This window comes from Mandrillus leucophaeus, unplaced genomic scaffold, assembly GCF_000951045.1.
Source record: "Mandrillus leucophaeus isolate KB7577 unplaced genomic scaffold, Mleu.le_1.0 Scaffold1162, whole genome shotgun sequence".
NCBI classification, from domain to species: domain Eukaryota; kingdom Metazoa; phylum Chordata; class Mammalia; order Primates; family Cercopithecidae; genus Mandrillus; species Mandrillus leucophaeus.
The window spans coordinates 155027-181110 of record NW_012099899.1 but is presented as its reverse complement, the minus strand read 5'-3'; the positions used below and the strand labels follow the sequence as shown (position 1 = coordinate 181110).

The 26084-nt window shown below is 42.2% G+C and overlaps 1 pseudogene; it reads left to right on the top strand.

Moving 5' to 3' along the window:
- Positions 1–8145: 8145 nt before the first annotated feature.
- LOC105553130 lies at positions 8146–9065 on the top strand (annotated as a pseudogene).
- Positions 9066–26084: the final 17019 nt, after the last annotated feature.

The window sequence follows — 26084 nt, the reverse complement described above, 5'->3', positions numbered from 1 at the left end:
GTTTAGCTCCCAAATTCTAAGGAAAAGTGGGACAGAATAGCAAGCAAAAGCTCCAATGGTACTCACCGCTTGGCGATAGTCAATAGTCCCTTCAAGGTTGCCAAGATGTGTCCAGAGTTTACTCCTTCTGGTGGGTTCTTGGTCTCTGTGGCTTCACTCCTGAAGTCAGCGAGACCACGAACCCACTGGAAGGAAGAAACTCCAGACCCACCATCTTTAAGAGCTGTAACACTCACTGCGATCGTCCATGGCTTCATTCTTGAAGTCAACTAGACCAAGAACCCACCAGAAGGAATAAACTCTGGACACTGTTTTGCTGGATCTAGATCTATTTTTAATTTTTGAGAAACCTCCAAACTTTTTTCAAAGTAATTTCCCTAATTTATATTCCCACTGACAGTTTACACCTTACATGAGTTCCCTTTTCTCCACATTTTCACCAGCAAGTTATTGTCTGACTTTTGGATAAAAACCGTGTTAACTGGGGTGAGATATCTCATTGTATTTGTGATTTGCATTTCTCTGATGATCAGTAATGTTGAGCACCTTTTTATACACCTGTTTTCTATCTGTATGTCTTCTGTTGAGAAAAGTCTGTTCAAATATTTTGGCCATTATTTGATTGAATTATTAGATTTTTTTTCCTATTGAGTTGTTTGTTCTAGTTATTAATTCCTTGTCAGCTAGATAATTTGCAAATATTTTCTCTCTGTGAGTTTTCTCTTCACTTGGTTGATTGATTTCTTGGCTGTGCTGAAGCTTTTTAACTTCATGTGGTCTTATTTTTTCCATTTTTGCTTCAGTTGCCACGCTTTTGGGGTACAATCAAGAAATCTTTGCTCATACCAATGGCCAGGAGAGTTTCTTCAGTGTTTCCTTTTAGTACTTGCATAATTTGACACCAGAGATTTAAGTTTCTAACTTACTTTGATTTGATTTTTGTGATAGTGAGAGATGGGGTCTAGTTTCATTCTTCTACATATGAATATTCTGTTTTCCTATCACCATTTATTGGAGAGACATTCTTGCCCCAATATATGTTCTGGGTATCTTTGTCAAAAATAAATTTACTGTAGGTATATAGATTCATTTTGGGGTTCTCTGTTCTACTCCATTGTTTTGTCTCTTTTGATGCCAGTTTCATGCTGTTTTGGTTTCTATACTGCAGTAGCATAATAGGAAGTCAGATAATGGGACTCTTGCAGTTTTGTTCCTTTTGGTCTGGATAGTTTTGTCTGTTCTGGGTCTCTTATGGTTCTGTATACTGTTTAGTATTGTTTTTTCCTACTTTTGTGAAAAATGTCATTGGTATTTTGATAGCAGTTGCATTGAATCTGTAGACTGCTTTGGGTAGTATTAACATTTTAACATTATTGATTCATGAGCAGGAAATAGCTTTCCCTTTTTGTGTCCTCTTCAATTTCTTGCAGCAATGTCTTATGGTTTTCACTTTAAAGATCGTTTATTTCTTTGGTTAAGTTAATTCCTAGGTGTTTTATTTCATTTTTACCTAGTTTGAGATTACTTTCTTGATTTTTTTTTTATATTGTTCACTGTTGGCATATAAAAATTCTACTAATACTTGTATATTGATTTTGCATCCTGCAACTTTACTGAATTTATTAGTTCTAATAGTTTTTAGTGGAGTTTTTAGGTTTTTCCAAATATAAGATAATATCATCTACAAAGAGTGATAACTTGACTTCTTTCTTTCTGATTTTGGTGTCCTCTATATATTTCTCTTGTCTGATTGCTCCAGCTAGGACTTCCTATACTATGTTGAATAACAGTGTTGAAAGTGGACACTTGTCATTTTGCAGATCATAGAGGATATGCTTTTGGTTTTTCCTTGTTTAGTATAATACTAGCTGTTGGTCTTTCATGTATGGCTTTAATTGTGTTGAATTATGTTTATTCTCTGCCCAAGTTTTGAGGATTTTATCTTAAAAGGATGTTGAATTATACTGAATGGTTTTTCAGCATCATTTGAAAAATCGTATGGTATTAGTTTTTCTTTCTGTTAATATGACGTATCACATTGATTGATTTGCATAAGTTTAACCACCTTTGTTCACTGGGCTGAATCCCACTTCTTCATGATATGATCTTTTTATCATCTTATTGAATTAAGTTTGCTAGTATTTTGTTAAAGATTTTTGCATCAATGTTCATCAGAGATAATGGCCTACTGCTTTCTTTCTTTGATCTGTCTTTTTATTATTTTGGCATCATGGTAATTCTTGCCTCATAGAATAGGTTTGGAAGTATTACCTCCTCCAATTTTGAAATAGTTTAAGTAGGATTGGTATTAGTTTTTTTAAATGCTTGGTAGAATTCAATAGTGAAGCTAGGAGTCCTGGGCTTTTCTTTGCTGGGAGGATTTTATTTAGGTCTTCTCTTTTTTTTTTTTTTTTTCTTAATCTGATGAAAGATTTGTAAATTTTATCTTTTTAAAAAGTCTATTGCTTTATTGTTCTTTTGTGTTGTTTTTTATTTCAATTTCATTTATTTGTGTTCTGATCTTTACTACTTCTTTTCTACTAATTTCTACCAATTTGGGGGTTGGTTTGTTCTTGCCTTTCTAGTTTTTTTAAGATGCATTATTAGATTATATATATGAAATTTTTCTACCTTTTCTTTGTAGGCTGAAATCCAATTAGAAATCAAGTACAGAATGGTGGTTTCCAGGAAATTGGTGGAGGTATAAATGGAGAATTGTAGGTTTAATGAGTACAGATATTCAGTTTTGCAAGGTAAAAAAAAAGTTCTAGAGATTGGTTGCCTACCATTGTGGATGCACTCAATATGACTGAGCTATATATACTTAGAAATAATAAAAATCTGACAAAAATTATTTCATTGGCCCAATTTCAGTCAGAGTTCTAAACTTTCTCCCAGGATCATCTATATACTTTCTTGGAAAATCCAGATGTAGAAAAGAACATTACTAAGTCAGTTTAGCTAGTAGCCCCACCCTAAATATCTAATTACATTCAGTGATATCTGATAAAGTGTCTCATCCTCCACCATTCTCCAGGTGGTGTATGATCAGCCTGGCCTGCATTTAGCAAGAATCTTGTTAGGTCAGTTTAGCCGCAATCCCCCTTACCCCGGATGTAATTTTCCATCCACAAACTCATTCTATTCATTGGCTATCAATAACCAGTTTTTTGTGCTATATTCAAAGTTGAGCCCAATCTTTCTCCCTTACTGCAAGACCTTGTTGAAGTGGCTCCTATACCTATCTCAATGGTCCTAAATAAATTTCCTTTTTAATATCCTATGCAGCTATATTTTGAATGTTTTTTTGTCTACCACGTCATGTTTAAATTTGATCTGATTTTGGCAATGGGCCTATTAAGAGCTGTTTGGTCATAGAAGCAAATTCCTCATAAATAGCTTGGTGTTATTCTTACTATAAGTGAATTTTTGCTGTATTTATTTCTAGGAGGTCTGACTGTTAAAAAAAGAAAGGCTGACTCTTAACCCCTCTCTCCCTCTCTTGATTTCTCTCTCATCATATGATCTCTGCATAGGATGTCCTCATTTTACCTTCTACCATAAGCAAAAGCAGCCTGAGGTTCTCACCATCAGCAAATATTGGTGGCACAATTCTTGTACCACCTGCAGAATTGTGAGGCAAATAAACTTTAAAAAAATTAATTACCCAGCCTCAGGTATTCCTTTCAAGAAACATTAAATGGACTAAAAAAGAAAATTGGTACAGAGAGTATGGGGCTGCCATAACTATACCTGAAAATTTGGAAGTGGCTTTAGAATTGACTTTAGAACTGACCTTAGAACTGGCTACTGAAAAATTGTTGGAAGAGTTTGGAGGCTCAGAAGAAGACAGGAGAATGAAAGAAAGTTTAAAACATTTAGTGATTAGTTAAGTAGTTGTGAGCAATATGCTGATAAAAATATAGACAGTAAAGGCCATTGTGATGTGATGAGGTCAGAGATAGAAATGAGGAACTTATTGGAAACTACAGCAGAGGTCACTGTTGTTATGCCACCCACAAAATCAGTTACATTGTGTTCATGCCTTAGAGTTTTGTGAAAGGTTGAACTTCCACAAAGTGATGACTTAGAGCATCTGGAAAAAGAAGATTTTCAGCAGCAAAGAAGTGGTGGTTGGCCGGGTGCGGTGGCTCAAGCCTGTAATCCCAGCACTTTGGGAGGCCGAGACGGGTGGATCACGAGGTCAGGAGATCGAGACCATCCTGGCTAACACGGTGAAACCCCGTCTCTACTAAAAAAAAAAAAAATACAAAAAAACTAGCCGGGCGAGGTGGCGGGCGCCTGTAGTCCCAGCTACTCGGGAGGCTGAGGCAGGAGAATGGCGTGAACCCGGGAGGCGGAGCTTGCAGTGAGCTGAGATCTGGCCACTACACTCCAGCCTGGGCGACAGAGCGAGACTCCGTCTCAAAAAAAAAAAAGAAGTGGTGGTTTTCACTTCAAGAAGTTGTATGGCTGCTTTTAAACAGCTTACAGTTTTGTACTGCAGCAAAGAAATAACCTAGAAGTGGAATTTGTAATTTAAAAAACAGCAGAATGTAAAAATTTGGAAAATTTCCAGACTGACTGTGTGGTAGAGAAAAAGAAACATTTTCAGGAGAGAAATCCAAGGGTGCTGTGAAGCAACTGCTTACTAAAGAGATTAATGTGACTAAAAGAGAGCCAGGTGGTAATAGTCAAGACAATGAGAAAAAGCCTTGAAATGCGTTTTGTAAATTTTTGAAGCTGCTCCTCCCATCACAGATCCAGGGGACTAGGAGAACTAAATAAATTTGGGGAAAAGGTCTTGGGTGCTGCTTCCCTGGATCATCTTTGGTTGTTGCTCCATGAATTTCTGCCACTTCAGCTCCACTCGCATCTCAGAGGGCTCAAGATACTGCTCAGCTGCCACCTCAGGGGGTGCAAGCCTTAGGCCCCTACAGCTTGCATGTGGCATTAAGTTTACAGGCACAGAGTATGCAAAAGTGGTGGAAGCTTGGTTGTAGCCCCCACCTAGATGCCAGAGGATCTATTTTAAAGCTTGGGAACCCAGGAATAAACTTGCTGCAGGAGTGGAGCAAGCATTAATAGCCTCTTCTGGGACATTGCCTAGTGGAGCTCTGGGAGTAGGCCCCTGCTTCCCTCCAGACCCCACAATTATAGAGCCACTGGCAGTATATAACTTCAACCTGGAAAAGCTACAGACATTCAACTCCAACCTATGAGAACCATCTTGGTTGTGCCCAGTAAAGCCATGAAGACAGACCTGTCCGTCTCTGGAAGCTAATTGCTCCCAGCAGTGTTTCCAGCATGTGTGATATGGTGTCAAGAGAAATTATGGAGCTGTAAGATTTAATGTCTGCATTCCTCGCTGTCAGATTTGCAAGAAAAATTTCTCTTTTGAGTGATTTCTTCCTCAAAATGTTAATAGCTACACAACTACTATAACTTGAAAGTAAATTACTCTTTTTGAGTCAAGGTCTTGCTCTGCTGCTCAGGCTGGAGTGCAGTGGTGTGATCATAAGTCACTGCAGCCTCAACCTCCTGGACTCAAGAAATTCTCCTACCTCAGCCTCTTGAGTAGCTGGGACTACAGGCATGTGACACCATGCTTGGCTAATTTGTTGTATTTTTTGTACAGATGGGGTATTTACATATTGCCCAGGCTGGTCTCAAACTCTTAAGCTCAAGCAATCCACCCACTTCAGTTGCCCAAAGTGCTGAGATTACAGAGTAACTTGTTTTTGATTTTACAGGTTCATGGCTGTAAGAAATTTGCTTGAGTTTCAGATGAGACTTTGGAATTCTGAGGTGATACTGAAACTTAAGACATTTAGCAACTGATGTAGTTTAGAAATATGTTTCTACCCAAATGTCATGTCAGATTGTAATTCCATTGAAGATGGGACCTTGTGGGAGGTAATTGGGTCATGGGAGTGGGTTACTCATGAATAATTTAGCACCATGCACTTTGTGCTATTTTATGATAGTGAATTCTTTTGAGATCTGATCATTTAAGTGTGTTGCACTTTCCTCCCCTCTCTCTCTCTTTCTCCTGGTCAGGCCATATGAAGTGCTTTCTCCCCTTCACCTTGTGCCATGATTGTTAAGTTTCCTGAGGCCTTTCCAGAAGCTTAGCAGATGCCAGCACTGTGCTTCCTGTAAAGCCTGTGAGACCATGAGCCAATTAGATCTCTTTTCTGTAGAAATTACCCAGTTTCAGTTTTTTAAAATAGGAATTCAAGAACAGACTAATACAGAGACTATGGATATGGAATTATTGTATATTGCATGTGATAAGAACATGAGACTTGGGGAGAAGGGGTGAAATGCTATATATTATGTTTGTCCCCCGAAGTCTCATGATGAATTTAGATGCCCATTGTTGGAGATGGAACCTAATTGGAGGTGTTTGGGTCCTGAAAGTGGATCCCAAATGAATAGCTTGGTGCCATTTCCATAGCAATGACTGGATTCTCACAGCATTCATTTCCTAAAGATCTGGTTGTTTAAAACAGCCTAGTACATCTCTCCTCTCTCACTTGCTTTTTCTTTCATTATGTGATATCTACAGACTAGCTCTTCTTCCCATTTTGCCATGAGTAAAAACTTCCTGAGGCCTTCACCAGAAGCAGATATTGGTGCAATGCTTTTTATGCAGCCTTCCAAACAGTAAGCTGAATAAACTCATTTTCTTTATCAATTATCTGGCCTCATGCATTTTATTACAGCGATACTAAATGGACTATGACACACATTTTAACAAACGCTATTGAAAAATATTTTCTTTAACAGATAGTAAGTTTTATGAGATTTGTCTTTTAAATGAATTAACTAATTTAGTTATTATTTTGAGACAGTCTCACTCTGTAGCCCAGGCTGCAGTGCAGTGGCACAGTCTTGGCTCACTGCAGCTTCTGGCTCCTGGAATCAAGGGGCAGAATCAAGCGATCCTGCTGTCTCAGCCACCTGCATAGCTGGGATTACAGGTGTATGCCACCATACCTGGCAAGTTTATGTATTTTTAGTAGAGATGGGGTTTCACCATTTTGGCCAGGGTGATCTTGAACTCCTTACCCCAAGTGATCCACCTGCCTCAGCCTCCCAAAGTCTTGGGATTGCAGGCATTTTTAAATTGTAATGTCTTTAAATTTTAAAGGCATTCAATGTATTTTTAAAATAATGTATTGAATTCTTCTTTATTAGGCAAGAACATATGTGGGGCTTCCTGAATTAAACTTCCTTTTTTACATTTATTTTAGTTTTAGGGGTACATGTGCAGGTTTCTTATACATGTAAATTGCATGTCACAAGGGTTTGGTTTAAAGAGTATCTTATCACATTGGTTACAAGCATAGTACCCAATAGATAGTTTTTCCCTCCTCTGCCTTCTTCCATCCCTCACCCTCAAGTAGACCCCGTGTCTTGTGTTCCTTTGGTTGTGTCCATCTGGACTCAATATTTAGCTTCCACTTACAGGTGAGAACATACAGTATTTGGCTTTCTTCTCCTGCATTGGTTTGCCTAAAATAATTGCCTCCAGTTCCATCCACGTTTCTGCAAAGAACATAATCGTTTTCCTTTTTTGTGGTTATTTAGTACCTCATGGTGTGCATGAACCACGTTTTCTTATCCAGTACTCCAGTGATGGGTATTTAGGTTGATTCCATGTCTATTGGGGATAGTGCTGCCATGAACATAGGTATGCATGTGTCTTTATGGTAGAAGGATTTCTATTTCTTTGGTATATACCCAATAATAGGATTGCTGAGTCAAACCGTACTTCTGTTTTAAATTCTTTGAAAAATCTCCACATTGCTTTCCACAGTAGCTGAACTGAACTCCCTTCCCCGGCGGGCGCCAGATGGTGGGCAGTGTCAGTGGAGAGTGGTCAGGCTGCTGAGCACACAGGTCTACACCTCCCTCCCTGTGTCTTATGCTCAGGGCTGCCCAGGGCTGCAGCGGCATGGGTGCCTGGCCCTGCCTCCCTGGCCATGGGGGAGGGGGACACCCCGGGGGCGCCAGTGGCGGCGGCGGCTAGGTGGAGGCCGTGGGATCCCTCCGAGGGCCAGGAGGGGCTACCGGCAGAAAGACACCCAAGCCCCACACGGTGGAGGTGGCAGTGGCAGTGAGGTCACAGGGCTGGAGATGGCAGAGTGGAGGGACCCGGGGAGCCCCGCATGGAAGGGGAGAATGTATTCACCGGGTAATTGAAGATCTATTCCTACATGAGCCCGAATCAGTGCTCTGGAAATGCGTTCCTCGCTTCCTGACTAGAACTCAGTTACAGGAAACGAGAAGAGAAAGGAAATGCTGGAAACGCAATATGGAGCACCAGAAAGTCCGAGGAACAGAGTATCAAAGATGCCAGGATAAGTTCCCTGGCACCTTTTCCAAACCAATAATCTGAAGCAGCAGAACCTCCCAAAATTCTAACATTGTTTTTTGATTCCACCAATGCAGCCATCGCCAAGCGAGTTCTGAAAAAGCCCTTCAAGGGCGCACAGCGCCCTTATCCCTCCCCTGGAAAAAAAGCTCAAGGTAAAACGCAAAAGACTTGCAAACTCTCGGATTTCTTGCCTGTCCGAAGCAACTCCAGGCAGAGCAAAGCTGAGCTGCAGTCTCAAGAAAGGAAAATACCAGATGATTTGATTGAAGATGGGAAGAAAGAAGGAATGAAGATTGACCTCATTGATGGCAAAGGCAGGGATGTGATCGCCATCAAACAGTTATCCCAGGGCGACTTTGTGGTGGAATAACCACAGGGCCTCATCGAGATCACGACGCCAAGATGGGGAAGGCTCTGCACGAGCAAGATGCCTCCATGAGCTGCTACATCTACCGTTTTCAGTATCTGACCAAAACTGCTGGATGCAACTAGAGACACAGATCGCCTAGGAAGACTGATCAATGACAGCATATGTGGGAACTGAAAAACCAAACTGCAGGACATCGACGGCTACCTCACGGTCATCCTCAACACCTCCCGAGATAGTGAGGCCTGGGAGGTGCTTCTGTATTACTGTGGGGACCGCAGCAAGTCTCCCTGGAAGTCCGCTGGTGCCTGAAGCATTAACTAGGGGCTGGGCACTCTCTCCGCCCTACCTTACCTTCTTCAAAGGACAGTGCCCTCAAAGGGAATCGAAGTATTTTTTACACACTTAATCTTAAGCGATATTTTTAAAGCAGATGCTTTAAAAAAGTGTATTAAGATGCCTTTTTCACTGCAGTATTTGAATATTTGTTACACATTCCCAAGGTGGACTTGAACAGATGATCTTATATTACCAAAGCTTTTCTAATTGTTTATGGACTTGTTTTGCATGAAGTCAAATGTTTGTGCTTCCCGGCATGCAGTCAAAGACACAGCACAGGTTTTAGAAGAAAGAGTCAAACGTAAACTAAGAAGATGGGAGGATCTCCTTTCTCCTGTGGAAGAGCCAGGACTGCCCTCCCACACCACCAACGACCAGGGACAGAATGTGAGAAAGACGCTGCCTCTCAATCCCCCGGAGGGGATATTTCCAGGCTCATGTTCTCCTAACGTCTGAACAGGCGCTCATTGAAGCCTATGAATTTTTTTTTAAAGGTTTCACAGTAAGCTAGGCTTCCCCTCTGGCTTTCTCCAAAGCTTGCTGAGCCTGTGGGCCTGAGCATGGGCTGGGCATACGTTTACTCTTCCACAGGCTGCCGCTTTTCTAGGCATCTTGAAGCATCAGTGTGCACAATCAGACTAGACACAGGGCAGGGATACCGTTGCTTACTTTCCCTGCTGGGGCAGGATTTCCTAAAATTGGTTTAATTCTTTAGAGAAATGCAAACAGTAAATTTATTTTAACAACAGAAACAAAAATAAAATAAAATAAAACACAGAAAACAATTTACATATGTGAGTGAAGAGGCTGTGGGTTTTGAGGGCTTCCATTTTTGCTGTCGATTTTTATATATGGTATAGGGAAGGGATTCAGTTTCAATCTAATGCATATGGCTAGCCAGTTATCCCAGTGCCATTTATTGAATAGGGAGCTTTTCCCCAAATTGCTTGTTTTTGTTGAATTTGTCAAAGATCAGATTGTTGTAGGTTTGTGGCTTTATTTCTGGGCTCTCTATTCTGTTCCATTGGTCTATATGTCTGTATTTGTATCAGTACTGTACTCTCTTGGGTACTGTAGATTTGTAGTATAGTTGGAAGTTGGTTAATGTGATGCTTCCAGCTTTGTTTGTTTTGCCTGGAATTGCCTTGGCTATTTAAGCTCCTTTTTGGTCCCATACAAATTTTAGAATAGCTTTTCTTCCAACTCTGTGAAGAATATCATTGGTAGTTTGATAGGAATAGTTTTACGTCTGTAAATTGCTTTGGGCAGTATGGTCATTTAAAATCTTGATTCTGTCTATAAGGATAGAATATTTTTTCATTTGTGTCATATTTGATTTATTCAAGCAATGTTTGTAATTCTCATTTTAAAGATCGTTTACCACTTGGTATACTGTATTTTTAGGTATTTTATTCTTTTTGTGGTTATTGTGAATAGGATTGTAATCTTGACTTGGCTCACAGCTGAGATTTTGTTTGTGTATAAGAATGCTACTGATTTTTTCACATTAATTTTGTATCCTGAAACTTTGCTGAAGTTGTTTATCTTAGAAGCTTTTGGGCAGAGTCTATGGGGTTTTTTAGGTGTACAATTTACATTGTCTGCAAATAGAGATGGTTTGATTACCTTTCTTTCCATTTGGATGCCTTTTATTTTCTTCTCTTGCATGATTGCTTTGGTTAGGATTTTCAGTACTCATTCGGTATGTTGAACAGGAAATGATTAGAGTCAGCAACCTTGTCTTTTTCTGGTTCTCCAGTAAAATGCTTCCAGCTTTTGTCCATTCAGTACGATTTGGCTGTGATATTATCGTAGATGGCTCTTACTAAGTTATATTTCTTCAATGCCTAGTTCATTGAGAATTTTTAACATGAAGGAATATTGAATTTTATGAAAAACTTCTACTTTGTCTATTGAGATGGTCACTTGCTTTTTCTTTTTAGTTATGCTTATATGGTGGATCACATTTATTGATTTGTCTATGTTGAACCAAACTTGTATATAAGGAATAAAGCCTACTTAATTGTAGTGGATCAGTTTTTTCATGTACTGCTGGATTTGATTTGCTAGTATTTTGTTGAAGATTTTTGCATCTGTATTCATCCAGGATTTTGGTCTGAAGTTATGTGTGTGTGTGTGTGTGTGTGCGTGTCTGCCACGTTTTGTTATCAAAATTATGCTGGCCTCATAAAATAAGCTGAAAAAGAATCATCCCTCATAAATATGTTGGAATATTAGGCATTAGGCATGCTACCAACTTTTCTTCATACATATAGTAGAATTTGGCTGTGAACCCATCTGATGCTGGACTTTTTTCTGGTTGGTAGGCTTTATCTCACTTATTTCATTTTGGGAGTCATTATTGGTCTGCTCTGGGATTCAATTTCTTTCTTGTTCATTCTTGAGAAATTATATGCATCCAAGGATGTATCCATTTCTTCAAGGTTTTCTAGTTTTTGTGCATACAGGTGTTGGTAGTAGTTTCTGAGAGTTTTTCTATTTTGGGGGGTCATTGATAATGTCCCCTTTGTCATTTCTGGTTGTGTTTGGTGGAATACAAAATTCTTGGTTGGAATATGTTTTCTTTCTTTTTTTATGGGATGGGGTCTTACTCTATCACCCAGGCTCAAGTGCAGTGGGGTGATCAAGGCTTACTGCAGACTTGACCTCCTGGGCTAGAGCATTCTCCCACCACAGCCTCCCAGTAGCTGGGGCTACAGCTGCACACTACAGCACCTGGCTAATTTTTTTTTTTTTTTTTTTTTTTTTGGTAGAGATGCAATTTTTGCCATGTTGTCCAGGCTGTTCTCAAACTGAGTTCAAGCAATCCACATGCCTTGATCTCCCAAATGGCTACAGTTACAGGCAGAAACTACTGAACCTGATGTTCTTTTCTTTAAGAAGCTGAATATAGGCTTTCAATGTCTCCTGGGTTGCAAGGTTTCTGCTGAAAGGTTCACAGTTGGCCTGATGGGGTTTCCTTTATAGGTGAGCTGTCCCTTCTCTCTAGTTGCCTTTAACATCTTTTCCTTCGTTTTGATATTAGAGAATCTGTTAGGTGTCTTTTAGATGTTCAGCTTGTATAGTATATCGCAGGAGCTCTGTGTATCACTTGAATTTGAATGTTGGCCTCTCTAGTGATGTTGGAAAATTTTTCATGGATGATATCCTCAAATATGCTTTCCAAGTTGCTTTTTTCTCTCTCCCTCTCTTTCAGGGATACCAATGAATCAGAGATTTTTTTTTCTTTACAAAATTCCATATTTATCAGAGGTTTTGTTCATTGCTCTTATCTTATTTTTGTCTGGCTGACTTATTTTAGAGAACTAGGCTTTGAGCTCTGAAATTCTTTTCTTAGGCTAGTCAATTCTGCTATTAATACTTGTTATTGTATGCTTGCTTGTACGTGTCAGCAGCTGCAGCAGCATGGTGGGGTTCATGTATATCACCTGCGTAGGATAATGGCAGAAGTAAGGCTGTGGAATTCCTGCTTGTGCTCATGCTGATGGCAGGGTTCGGGCCAATGCTGAGTTGCTGGTGTCCATGCTCATAGTCATCCTAGTGGGAGTAGGAGGGTAGTGGCAGGCACAGGTCTTCCAGCCTCCATGTGCATGTTCACACCAGTGGCAGTGTTGGCCCAGGGGACAGGGTTGCTGGCATCCATGCACTCATTTATACTGGCAGCAGTAGCAGTGCAGGTTGGAGTGTGCGACAGGTTGCACTTATGCCATCAGCAGTGGTGCGAGGAAGGCTGTGTGATGGGGAGGGTGTAGGTGGGCAGGTTCATGTTGGTGGGAGCCACTCTACTGAAGCTCTCTGATGGTCAGGCACAGTCCAACAGTAAAGGAGCTATGATAAAGGCCTCCAGGAAGTACCTTTGTTGAGCACTTGTGGCTGCACTGCCAGTGAGCACAGCCAGACTGGGACCTTACTAAGGCAAGTAGACAGAGGGGCACTCAGATTGGACTGACCCCATCTCACAGGCAAGACCACCCTGCTCTGTTAGGTCCAACAGTCACCCTGTGGTCAAAGTCTCCTAGAGGAGCATGGCAAGCCTTGAGAGATGGGAGTTCCTGGCCAGCTCCACCGTAGACATTCCCACGTCAAATCCTCTGTTCTCTGAACAGGATAGAGTCCTGCTTCCACCACCTCTCCAAACAGCTTTCCCTGCCAGCTCAAGTATCCACGGAAGTCATGGGATTTCCTCCTGCCCAGATTCCAGAGGTTCATGGTGAGAGTAAGCCACTCTTTTTCTTTTTAATTCATCCTTTCCCCAAGAGTCACTGGGGGCCAGGTACAGGTACCAGTGTTCAGTAGCCCCATTAAGCATTCCCATCTTCCTTCCCCTCAGCCAAGTATCTGCATTTCCCTCATGTCAACTCTTAATGTCTTCCCCCTGAAGATCCACTCAGAGTGTGCCCTTCTTTCCAGTGTCCCCATCTCATGGTGATAGATGTTCCTCTTGGCTGTGTCTAGTCAGCCGTCTTGACTCTTATGTCACAGTTGGGTTCTGATGTAATTTAGAACCAGGAGAAACAACAGAACAATCTTGAATTAAAGGCTTAATGCTTTCTATATATTAATATCACACTTGAGTATTAGTAAAAAATGTTTTGGCAGGGACTAATAAGTATCCAATCATTTATTAACTGTATGTCTATGTAATCTTATCAATATTTATTCTTATAACTACCCACCCCAGATACCTCCTGTAGCAGACAGCTTCACTGCCCTCCCTGCCCGACCTTTTCTAAGATTTAAAAGTTCACACTCTTACTAGAGAGGAGTTTTGTCCAAATAGTGGGAGTTACACAGAAAAGGTCTTATATTACTCTATGCATTAGTCATCTGACAGAACTCATCCCTGTAGCCCCATCAGGGCAGGAGTTGTGCCCTCATATATCTTCATAATATTTCATAATGGAGACCCTTTCCCTCGATAATTTAACCTTTTAATACTGGCGGAGCCTGACATAGTAAATTCTATTTCAATTTCAGTCACGCTTCAGGGAACATCTTACATGTGTCCTAAGAGGCCATGACAGTTTGCTATGGCTTCCATAATATAATACCCCAGGCTGAAGTGCTTTAACAATAAAAATTGAATTTCTCAGAGTTCTGGAGGCTAGAAATCCAACCCTGAGCTGCTGGCTGGGTGTTGTCTCTAAGGTGTCTCCTTGGCTTTCAGATAGCCATCTTCCATCTCCCCCAAGACCTTTTCTTGTGGTTTTCTGTCCTGACTGCCTCTTCCAATGAGGACCCCAGTCATGTTGAATTAGGATGCATCTCAATGAATTCACTTAACATTAATTACCTTTGCAGAGACTATATGCTCAAATATAATCACATTATGAGGCACTAGGTGTTAAAACATGAATGTATAAATTTCGAGAAAGGAACACAATTTAGCTCATAACGTATACTAATCCCTTGTAGATGAGAGTCTCCCAGGAAAGAGAAGACTCAGTGAAAGAATAGGGATATGTAAAGTGTGAGTTGCTAAAGTTGGATTGTGTTCCAGAAGGGCTGTGACAGGTCCACTGCCAAAAGGAGTTTCTAAATGTATCTACTGTTCTGGATCCAGACTCCCCTGGATGTTAACGTTCTTAGAAATTTTGTCAACCTGGCATCCATTTGGCAAAGAAAATTGTTTCTACTTCCACTTTTCCAACTGGTATGTTTAAGTTACCTTTCAGTTGTTTTACACTTGTTTGTGTTTTCTGTTCACTGATTCATCTGCTCCAATCCTGGGCCCTGTGAGGGGCTTCCGCCCACCCTAGAGTTTCCCAGTGTGGACGATTTTTGCCAGGTGTGGGGCTGCTGTAACTGTTTCTCAGGATTCCTTTTGAGGTTAAAAAACAGAATTATGGGCGAGGCACAGTGGATCATGCCTGTATTCCCAGCACTTTGGGAGGCCAAGGCAAGTGGATCATGAGGTCAGGAGATCAGACCATCCTGGCCAACATGGTGAAACCCCACCTCTACTAAAAAAACAAAAATTAGCTGAATGTGGTGGCATTCCATAATCCCAGCTACTTGGGAGGCTGAGGCAGGAGAATCTCTTGAACCTAGGAGGCAGAGATGCAGTGAGCCAAGATTGCACCACTGCGCTCCAACCTGTCAACAGAGCAAGACTCTGTAAAGAAGAAAAAAAAAAAAAACTGGCCTGGTGGCTTACACCTGTGAATCCCAGCACTTTGGGAAACAAAGGCAGGCAGATCACAAGGTCAGGAGATTGAGACCATCCTGGCCAACATGGTGAAACCCCATCTCTACTAAAAATACAAAAAAAAAATTAGCTGGGTGTAGTGGCACATGCCTGTAATCTCAGCTGCTCAGGAGGCTGAGGCACAAGAATTGCTTGAACCCAGGAAGCGGAGGTTGCAGTGAGCCGAGATCATGCCACTTCACTCCAGCCTGGTGACAGAGAAAGACTCCATCTCAGAAAAAAAAAAAAGAAAGAAAGAAAGAAAAGAAAAAAGAAAAACAACACACACACAACCAATTATGTTGCTTTAAGTCAAAAGGGTTGTTCTAGGGTTTCTTGCCCTGTGCCCTCTAAGCTACCTGAGGCTCAGTCTGTCCCTTGCATAAAGGGGAAGAGACAGACTCAGCCTCAGGTAGCTTAGACGAAATTTCATGCAACCCTCACTGGAAGATTCTCATTCTGACCTGTGTGCTTTGACGCAGCCATTCCATATCACAAAACCTGTGTTTTCTCATTTCTATACTGAAAATGTTTTTTGAGAACTCTTTGGGATAATGCTCTTCATGAACATTATTAATACAGGTGGGTGCTATTGTTCTACAACTGATACAGTATGATAAAGATCCCTTGAAGGTATTAATGGATTATTATTTACCTCCACATCAAATTTGACATCAGAAGCCTAAAAACTTCTTCACCATGAACATCCATTTCCTCTACATGCACAAGTCTCCAAAGGATGAGAATCTTCTGATCTGAGCCACGCATTCCACTCCTCTGGTGTTTAATGGTCTTGTCACTGACTGTATGTTCCTCCTTGTCCTCCTCAAGTAAAAAACTGAGTCTTTCCTGAAGCTAGAGATCTAAATGATGCCAACCCCCCAACCAGGCACAAGGGAAAAGCTGATGAAGTCCCTGGCAGCAGCCTTCCAGGGTCAAACTATCTTCTTCTTTACCATTTTCCTGACCTTTTACCAGGGCTTCACTGCCACTTCACAGTTCCTGGACCAGCTGTTTAGTAGGTGAGAATCTGTTTTCTCCAAGGCACAGTGGTGACTCTACCAGCTATTGTGTTTCAGGATATCAATGCACCTCGATTAGTCTCAGTTTGCATCTCTGAAGAGAATTGTACAATGAACCTCATATGGTTTTTGTGAGGAATGAATGACATAAAACATGAAAAGTGGATCCCTAGTGCCTGGCTCAGTGGAAAGGCTGCTGGGCTTGCTTTGGTTGTTCACATTTATTTTTTTTTCTGTTCTTTCACCCAAGAAGCTTTTAGTCTCATGTCTCAACGACTTGTGTTGCTCTGTAATTGGAAAAGCATATAGAAAACAAACCTGTTCTTACATTTGTAAAGGATGATTGAGCTTCATTTTAGCTGGACTTTGTCTTTGACCCAGAGGGAATGGGTATCCCTGGATGCTGAGGAAGGAACCCCAGGCACACTCAGATATATCTAGAGAGGTGGTAGTTAGGGCTTATTTATTCATTATGTATGTATTAAGCACTTTTTCAGACATTTGGCATAATTCAGTGAACAAAGCAGATGACAGTTTTTGATCTTCAATTTGTTTTTGGCAATCAGACACTTACAATAGACTTCATAGGCAGGTCATTTTGACAGAATGTGAGATATGATGCCCTCATGCCCTCCTGTAGGTATGGATGCACGTCTCAGCTTCTAATCAGAAAGACACACCGCAGGATCAAGTATAACACTCAAATAGATGCAGAACATTATTTTGGAGTAACATCCCTTGTCGAAAACTCTCAACAAATTAGGTGTAGAATAAATTCACCTCAACCAATTAAAGGTCATGTATTACAAATAAACAGCTTATATTAAATTAAATGAGACAAAGTTTTAAGCTTTTTATATAAGACTTGGAACATGACAAGAATGCCCACTTTCATCACTCTTATTCAATACAATATTGTATATCCAAGCCAAAGCAATTAGAGGACAAAATCAAAGTCATGTAGATTGGAAAGGAACTTAACTGCTTGCTGTTTGCAAACCACATATTCTTATATACAAAACCTTAAAAATACCACTAAAACCTGTTAGATCTATTGTAGAAATGTAGCAAATTTGCAAGATATAAAATCAACATACAAAAGTCTGTAGGATTTTTATACACTAACAAGAAACTATGTAAAAGTATCTGAAAAAGAAATCAAGAAAGCAATTCCATCTACAATACCTACTAAAAGTATACTCAGTAATAAATAGAATCAAAAAGGTGAAATCTCTACATTAAAAGCTAAAAAATAAGTTTTAAAAATTAAGGTCAAAAATTAAATAAAAACAAATGGAAAGATGTCTCTTATTTATAAGTTTCTAGAATTAAATTTTTATAATGTCTGTATTACACAAGATAATCTACAGATATAATTCTTATCAAAATATTAATGACATACTTTACAGACATAACTTAAAAATTCTAAAATTTATATGATGCCAAAAAAGGCCCTGGAGTGCCAAAGCAATTTGAGCTAAAAAACAACAACAACAAAAAAATGACAACATTGCATTACTTGACAATGAAACATGGTACAAAGCTATAGTAATCAAAACAGTATAGTATGGGCATATAAACAGACACATAGGTCAATGGAGCAAGATAGAATGCTCAGAAATTCATGCATTTACAGCTAATTGATTTTAGATAAAGGTAACAAAAACACACAATAAAGAACGACAGTCTCTTTAATAAATAGTGTTAGGAAAACTTTATATTCACACAGAGAACAATAAAATAACACCCCCATTTTACATCATATATTAAAAAAAACTCACAATGTATTAAAAACTTAAATGTAAGATCTGAATCTGAAAATACTACAAAAACATAGTGTGAAACTCCCATGATATTGGTCTGAGCAATAAGTTTTTAAATTTAACCTCAAAATTCCAGGGAACAGAAGTAAAAATGAACAAATAAGATTACTTCTAACTAAAAAACCTTCTGCACAGCAACAGACACAATGAAATAAGACCAGCTAGAAATGAGAGAAAGTATTTGAAAATTATACATGTGACAAAGGCTTAATATCTAAAATATGTAAGAAATACAATGATAAAAAGAAATAACTAGTAAGAGTGAACAAAAGACTTAAATAGACATTTCTTAAAAGAAGGCATGCATATGGCCAACACATACATGGAAAGATTTTCAATGTCAATAATCATTGGGAAATGGCAAATCAAAACTCCTATGAAATATCAACTCTTGTTAAAGTGACTATTATTAAAAAGACAAAAAATAAATCTTGGGAAAGATGTGGAGAAAAAAGAATGCATACAGAATATTGGAGTCAATGTAAATCAATATATTTATTATGGAAAACAGAATGGAAATTTCTCAACTGAAAAATGGAACTACCATATGATACAAATATTTGAGCTTCTGAACTGGATGACAGGCTACAGGACCAACTATAATATTTAAATAGATGCAAAAAAGAGATTTGGTAACATTCATCATTGCATGATGATAAAAAAAATCTCAATAAATTAAATATATAACAAATGCACTTGAACCCAGTAAAGGCCATGTTGTATAGCTAACATACTAACAGAAAAAAGTCATCAGCTTTTTCTTTAAGAGCTAAAACAAGATGCTATTTTATACATATTTCACATATTGGAGATATTGCAAATTATACGTGTAGCAAAGGCTTAATAACTAAAATGTGTGTGTGTGTGTGTATATATATATGTCTTGCCTTACAGTCTGCTATACCTATGGACTATCTTTGGCAAAATCAACATCTGCTACTGGTTTTGTTCCAGATTCAATCCAGTTCTACATGTACTGAATGCCCCCTATGTAGAGGAACTTGGTCATTCAACTGAATATCATTTTCTTTGGAATCACTTGGTGGTGAGGAAGCCTAGGCTGCCAGCTGCACACTGCGAAATTCCTGTAGGAGAAAGGTTTTGGGGAAGCACCAAGTGGACAGGCATTGAAAACCGTGGGAATGCAGCAGTAGGAATTCTCATGAGTGCAGTTCGCCTGCGAAGTGTGGCAGCCAGATCCAGGGAAGGTCTGGAGTTCCGAAGGGCGACCCCGGGTCCCAGTCGGCGCCTCAGTCTTCAGGACACCAGCGCAGGCCACAGAGCGCCCAGCAGAAGGGCGCTGCTGTGGTTGTGCCCTCTGTCCCCACTGGGCGCCCGACTTCTTCCTGGAGTGCGGGCCGTTCTGTTCTATTCCTTCTGGAGGCGGCCGACGCTGTTTTTCTCCCTGCCTCCTCAAGGTATGTGTAAAACCAGGAGCCACGTTGTGATGACAAGAAAGATGGCAACAGGTGCGTGGGTGGGGGAGGCAGAGGAGGGGCAGGAGGAGGCGAGCTGTGGGAAGGAGGCCCAAGGGGACCGCCTTTGGCCGGGGGCCATGGGAGTGGTGCAAGCACGACTGACTGCTGCCGTAGGGAGGCGGTCCAAGGTGTCAGAAGTGACCACTGTCCTCACCACCAGCCACTGGGGACTCTGGCCGGCTCCAAAAACTTTCGAAAAATACTCAAGGCTGGGTGTGGTGGCTAATGTCTGTCATCTCAGCACTTTGGGAGGCCAAAGTGGGTAGACCATTTGAGGTCAGGAGTTCAATACCAGCCTGGCCAACATGGTGAAATCCAGTCTCTACTTAAAAACACAAAAATTAGCCGGGCTTGGTGGGCCGTGCCTGTAATCCTAGCCACTCATGTGGCTGAGGCAGAAGAATAGCTTGAACCCGTGAAGCAGAGGTTGCAGTGAGCCGAGATCGTGCCCCTTGACTCCAGCTTGGGCAACAGAGCAAGATTCCGTCTCAAAAAAAAAAAAAAAAAAAAATTACTCACACACTCGTTCAGTTTCTTCAAGAAACTGAAGAAGAGGCAGCTGGAGCGGCTGTTCCAGGCCATAGAGGGGCGACGCAGACAGGCCCCAAGTGCCCCCTGGCCCTGCAGCCTGGTTCTGGGACACGGGTGGGGTGCAGCCTCTGCTGCCTGCCTTCATCTGGCTCCTCCTCCTCCAACTGTGCAAAGGTGGCCTGATCTCTGACCTGCCAGGAAGAGTGCAGGGGCAGGGAGGTGGAGGGGAGGGGGACATCGCAAGGAGACCTGATCCAGTGCTGGCATGGAGGAGGTGGCCATCTGGTTCGGCTTGAAGGGGTGAGATCAGACCCATGGCGCCCTGTCTTTTGAGAGGACCTCTCATTCAAGTTTTGTCCATTTTCCACTGCTACCCTCTTCTGAGGACAGAAGATTGTGGCTTTGGTTAGAGGGATGTTTCCAGCGAGGTGGTAACACTGCCTTGAAGGACAACCCTAAGACCAGATTCCGTGGACAGTGTGTAGACTGCCAACCAGTGAACATGCGCAGGTACAGTACACAGAATTTTGGCCCTTAGCAGGTGTGCTGAGATTCAGCGAGATCTGGACAGATCTTTCCCTCACACTGGCTCCTTAAGCCTTCAACGTCCTAGGCTGTCTTCACTGCCTTCGGAAGGTTCCTGTCAGCCTCAGTGGGAGAGTTCAGGATACTGGTGTTCTCCTCTTGGAAGTCCCAGCTCACCACACCCTCAATCTTCAGGAATTCTGCCAAGCTCTTCCCACATTATCATGAGAGCTTTGCTCCACCAGACACATCTAGACCCTGTGCGCTTCTTTTTTCAATGTTGAAAGAGCACGATTTTCATTCTATTTTTCTTTTTTCTAAATTGACCTGTAACTCATTTATTGTAAAAAGGTCCTGGCTGCCAAAGACTTCTGCACTCCCACTCAGCAGGCCAATCCCTTTCTCCAATACCTTCCTACTCCACCCTCCCATTAAATATTCATGACCTCTGGGTAATTGGGAAAATTCCACTCAAGTGGAATTCCACTGATAACAGTTCTGTGGTGCCCGTGGGGGAGGTTGAGAGGTAGAATGGCGATGCCTAGTGGGATTCTATAGGAATTCTATAGAAGATAGACATCTCAAGGTTTAGACACATTTACAGGAAAAACTCTGTATGTTATATATAACTCTGTATGTTATAGTGCAGAAGTCAAGGTTCCTAAACAACCTTGAGACTTTAAGTCCTTCTTGCTGAATGTGGCAATGTTTGTCGATGTCTGAGAGGAGTGCAAGGGCCAGAGGCAGAGGGGTCGAAGGACATCTTCAGGAGCCCTGCTGCATGCTTGGAGCGGAGAGAAGACAGGAGAGATGTGGCCATCTGGTTCTGCCTGCGGGGGAGATGCCAAACCCCATGACACCCATCTGTTGAGGAGGTCTCACGTTGCTGTCCTGTTCCGTTTCCAACGACTTCCAGTTCTAAGACTGAGGAGATCAGGCTGCAGTAGATGGGCATGGCCAGACAGGTGTAGAACCGCAGCCTCTCTGCTGGCCCTGGGGCCAGCACACGCAGATACTCTGCAACCTGCCTTGCCAGTGAACTCTCCAGTTCACGATACACAGACCTCTGGGCCCACCCACGGGCCTCCATTTTCAATGTCTGCAAACCGCCGGGATGGTTGAATTGCCTTCACAGGGATGCTGAGATTCAGTGCAATATGGGCAGATCTTTGCATCAGATGGCCCGCTTGAGCCTTCAGTGTCCTGTGCCATTTCCCCTGGCCCTCAGAAGCCTCCCATTAGCCTCAGTGGGCGAGGCTCAGACCCTGTGGAAGCCCCACCTCCTCTGCCCTTAATCGCCAGGGCTTTGGCTCAGCCATTCCCATTTTCGCAGGGGTACCTCTCCCTGCCAGGTGTCTAGACTCCATGCGTTTCACTTTTTGGTGCACGAAGAAACAACACTTTCCACTGTATTTTTCTTTTTCTGACTTGACCTAGAACTCATTTATGGTCAAAAAGTCATAGCTGAAAAAGTTTCTCCCATCCACCCAGCAGACCTCACCCCTTGCTGCAATAACTTTGGATACCACACTTTCATTAATTTTTTATGACATTAAGGGAACTGATGGAAGCTGGTGGAAGTGTGATTCAACCGATATCAGAGTTGTGGGGGTAGGGGCAGAGTGGCGATGCTGCTGGGATTCTGTAGGTGTTCTGTAGGAGACAGACATCTCAAGCTTGATTTGGACAAGTTTGCAGGGAGAACATGCTCCGACAGGATATAGGAGCTAAAATTTCTAACAGCCCTGAGTTTTCAAGTCTCTCTTACTGAATTTGGCAATGTTTGTTGAAGTCCAAATTGCCATGCTAGGCATACATAATTTATGACACAGATTGTATTTTTTTAAAGTGTGCCTTTTGGCCATTTTTGCGCCTGGGATGGGGCAGGCAGCCCAAGCGCTGGTTTTGTGGTTAAGTAGGGAGAAACTGGATGCCTGTGTGTCCAGAATTGGTTCCTTTCAGAGGGTTCTTGGTCTCGCTGACTTCAAGAATGAAGCTGTGGACCCTCGCGGTGAGTGTTACAGTTCTTAAAGATGGTGTGTCCAGAGTTTGTTCCTTCCAATGTTCAGATGTGTTTGGAGTTTCTTCTTTCCGCTGGGTTTGTGGTCTTGCTGACTTCAGGAGTGAAGCTGCAGGCCTTTGCAGTGAGTGTTACAGCTCTTAAAAGTGGCATGTCTGAAGTTGTTTGTTCCTCCAGATGGGTTTGTGGTCTCAATAACTTCAGGAATGAAGCTGCAGATCCTTGCCGTGAGTGTTACAGCTCTTAAAGGAGGCACGTCCAGAGTTGTTTGTTTCTCCTAGTGGGTTCGTGGTCTCACTGACGTCAGGAGTGAAGCCACAAACCTTCGCAGTGAGTGTTACAGCTCATAAAGGTAGTGCGAACCCAAAGAGTGAGCAGAAGCAAGATTTATTGTGAAAAGCGAATGAACAAACCTTCCACCGCCTGCAAGGGAGCTCAAGCAGGTTGCCAGCTGCTGGCTTGGGTGGCTAGCTTTTATTCCCTTATTTGGTAGCACCCATGTCCTGTTGATTGGTCCATTTTACAGAGCACTGATTGGTCCATTTTACAGAGTGCTGATTGGTCCATTTTTACAGAGTGCTGATTGGTGCGTTTACAAACCTTTAGCTAGACACAGAGCACTGATTGGTGCATTTTTACATGGTGCTGATTGGTGCATTTACAAACCTTTAGCTAGACACAGAGCACTGATTGGTGCGTTTTTACAGAGTGGTGATTGGTGCATTTATAAACCTATAGCTAAACACAGAGCCCTGATTGGTGTGTTTACAGTCCTTTAGCTAGAGAGAAAAGTTCTCCAAGTCCCCACCTGACCCAGAAGCCCAGCCAGCTTCATCTGTCACCTCTGTGTGGCAGCCTCATGGAGACATTTGTACAAGCCACCCAGCACCCCACAGACCACAGCTGCTGTGTGCTGTGACTGCAGCCCCCACTGGGTGCCTGACTGCTGGCAGTGCTAGGGCTCTGTTCTGTTCCTTCTGGAGGCGGCATAGAATTTCTCTGCCAGCCTCCAGGCTTTGTTGCCAGACATGGGCAGAGCCCAAAATCTGCTCAGGACCTCTGTCTCTGTGGAGCCCCATTGTGACGGGCACCCTTTGCCAAGGAGGATGGCAAAGGGTGGCGGGGTTAGGGAGGCAAGGAGGAGCAGGAGGAGGCAACCTGTGGGAGGGGGAAGCCCATCAGGACCACCACCTGTGGCGCTGGCAGCAGTGGACACAGGAGTGGTTGCTGCCTGTGGAAGGTGGTCCACCACGCCAGACTTCACCACCATTCCGACCCCCAGACAGGGGGCGCCGGCAGGATTTGAAAATCCTCGGAAAGGACTTATGGCCTGGGTACTCAAGAGACAGAAGAAATGGCAGCTGGAGAAGCTGTTCCAGGTCATGAACCTGTGCTGCTTGACCAGCATCGAGAGCCAACTGGGCCACAGCCCGGGTCCCTGGTGCCAGTGGGAGTGCTGCCTGTTCTCCTGCCCTGCTTTGCTGGGTCATGCCTCGTCTGTCTGTGCAAAATCTTGGACTGCCTGATCTCTGTCCTGCCTAGAGAGAGCGCAGGGGTAATGAACTGGAGGAGAAGGAGGTGATCACTAGGAGCCAGTGCTGGGTGCGGAGAGAAGAAGGGAAAGAGGTGCGCATCTGATTCTGCCTGGAGCGGTGTGGCCAAACCACATGGTACCCTGCCTTTTGTAGCCCTGCCGCCAGCAAACCTCCCCCTCCCCGCCCCATTCATGTCGTATTCTGTTTCCACCAGTTTCTGCTTCTGAGAATGGAGGAGTCGGGGCTCTGTTAGATGAGTGTGGCCAGCGATGTCTGAATCCTCACTTTAAAGGAGGAGAGTGACAGCCCCAGAGCCAGCGCAAGCTCAGGTTCTCAGTAACCCACCTGCCGATAGACTCGCATGCGCTGTAGATCGCCATTCCATCCACTGGCTGCCTCCAGACCCTGGGATCCCAGGGCTGGTCAGACAGTCTTCACAGGGCTGCTGAGATACAGCACAATCTGTAGAGATCTTTGGCTTAGATGGCCCGCTTGAACCTTCTGTATCCTGAGGTATCACCCATGGTCTTCAGAAGGCCCCCGCCAGCATCCATGGGTGCGCCCGGACCCTGGCATCATTTAGGTGGGGGCCTCGTCTCACCCTGCCCTTAATCGTCAGTGCTCCAGCTCAGCCCTTCTCAGTTTCCCCGGACAATCTTTGCTCCACTAGACATGTTTAGAACCTGTGCATTTCTCCTTTCGGCCTTCCAAAAAAAAAAAGAACAATTTTTATTGCATGTATTTTTTCTTACCCGACCTGTAACTCACTTATTGTCAAAAGGCCCTGGCTGAGCAAAACATCTGCACAGTCACCCAGCAGGCCCCACCCGTACTTTCAATATCTCATTCAATCTTATAAGGTCTTATATAAGACCAGCAAGGCATATACAAGACCAAGAAGGCATACCTCTATGAAGTTGCAAGAATCACACCATTATTAGGCTTAGGGTGCCCCCTAATGCATATATGGTTTAGCACACAACACCCAAGTCTTTCTGAATAATACCTGGTAAAGGCTTCCCAAACAGGACAGGTGAAAAAAAAGCCCAGATGGTGAAGACTGCAGTGAATACCTTACTTTTTAATACGCAGACCCTGATGAACTTCCAAAAGCATCAAGACCATCCAGGAAAACATAACCTCACCAAATGAACTAAGTAAGGCACTAGGGACCAATCCTGCAGAAAGATAAATATGTAATCTTTCAGATAGAGAATTCAAATGAGCTATTTTGAGGAAACTAAAAAGAAAAATTCAAGATAACACAAACAAGTAATTCAGAATTGTATCATAAATATAACAAATACACTGAAAAAATTAAAAAGAATTAAGCAGAAATTCTCGACCTGAAAAATATAGTTGACATCCTGAAGACTGCATCAGAGTCTTTCTGGTGTAACCAGAAGAAAAAAAGTAATGAATTTGAAGATAGCCTATTTGATAATACACTATCAGAGAAGACAAAAATAATAGTGGGAAAAAAAGCATGCCTACAGGATCTCAAAAACAACTGCAAAAAAAGCAAATTTAAAAATTGTTGACCTTATAGAAGAGGTAGAAAAATAGAGGTAGAAAGTATATTCAAAGGAATAATGACAGAATTTCCCAAGATACAGAAAAATACTAAATTTAAAAAGCACACAATGGATATACAAAAATTAATAGCAAAAAATTAAATTATACCACCAGAGAATATCGCCTTCAATAAAAGGAAGAGAAAAAGAAAGTAAAGGAAGAGAGGTTTGTAAAACAACCAGAAAAGAAGTAAAAAAATGCAGGAGTAAGTCCTTACCTGTCAGTAATAACATTGAATGTAAATGGACCAAACTCTCCAATCAAAAGACACGGAG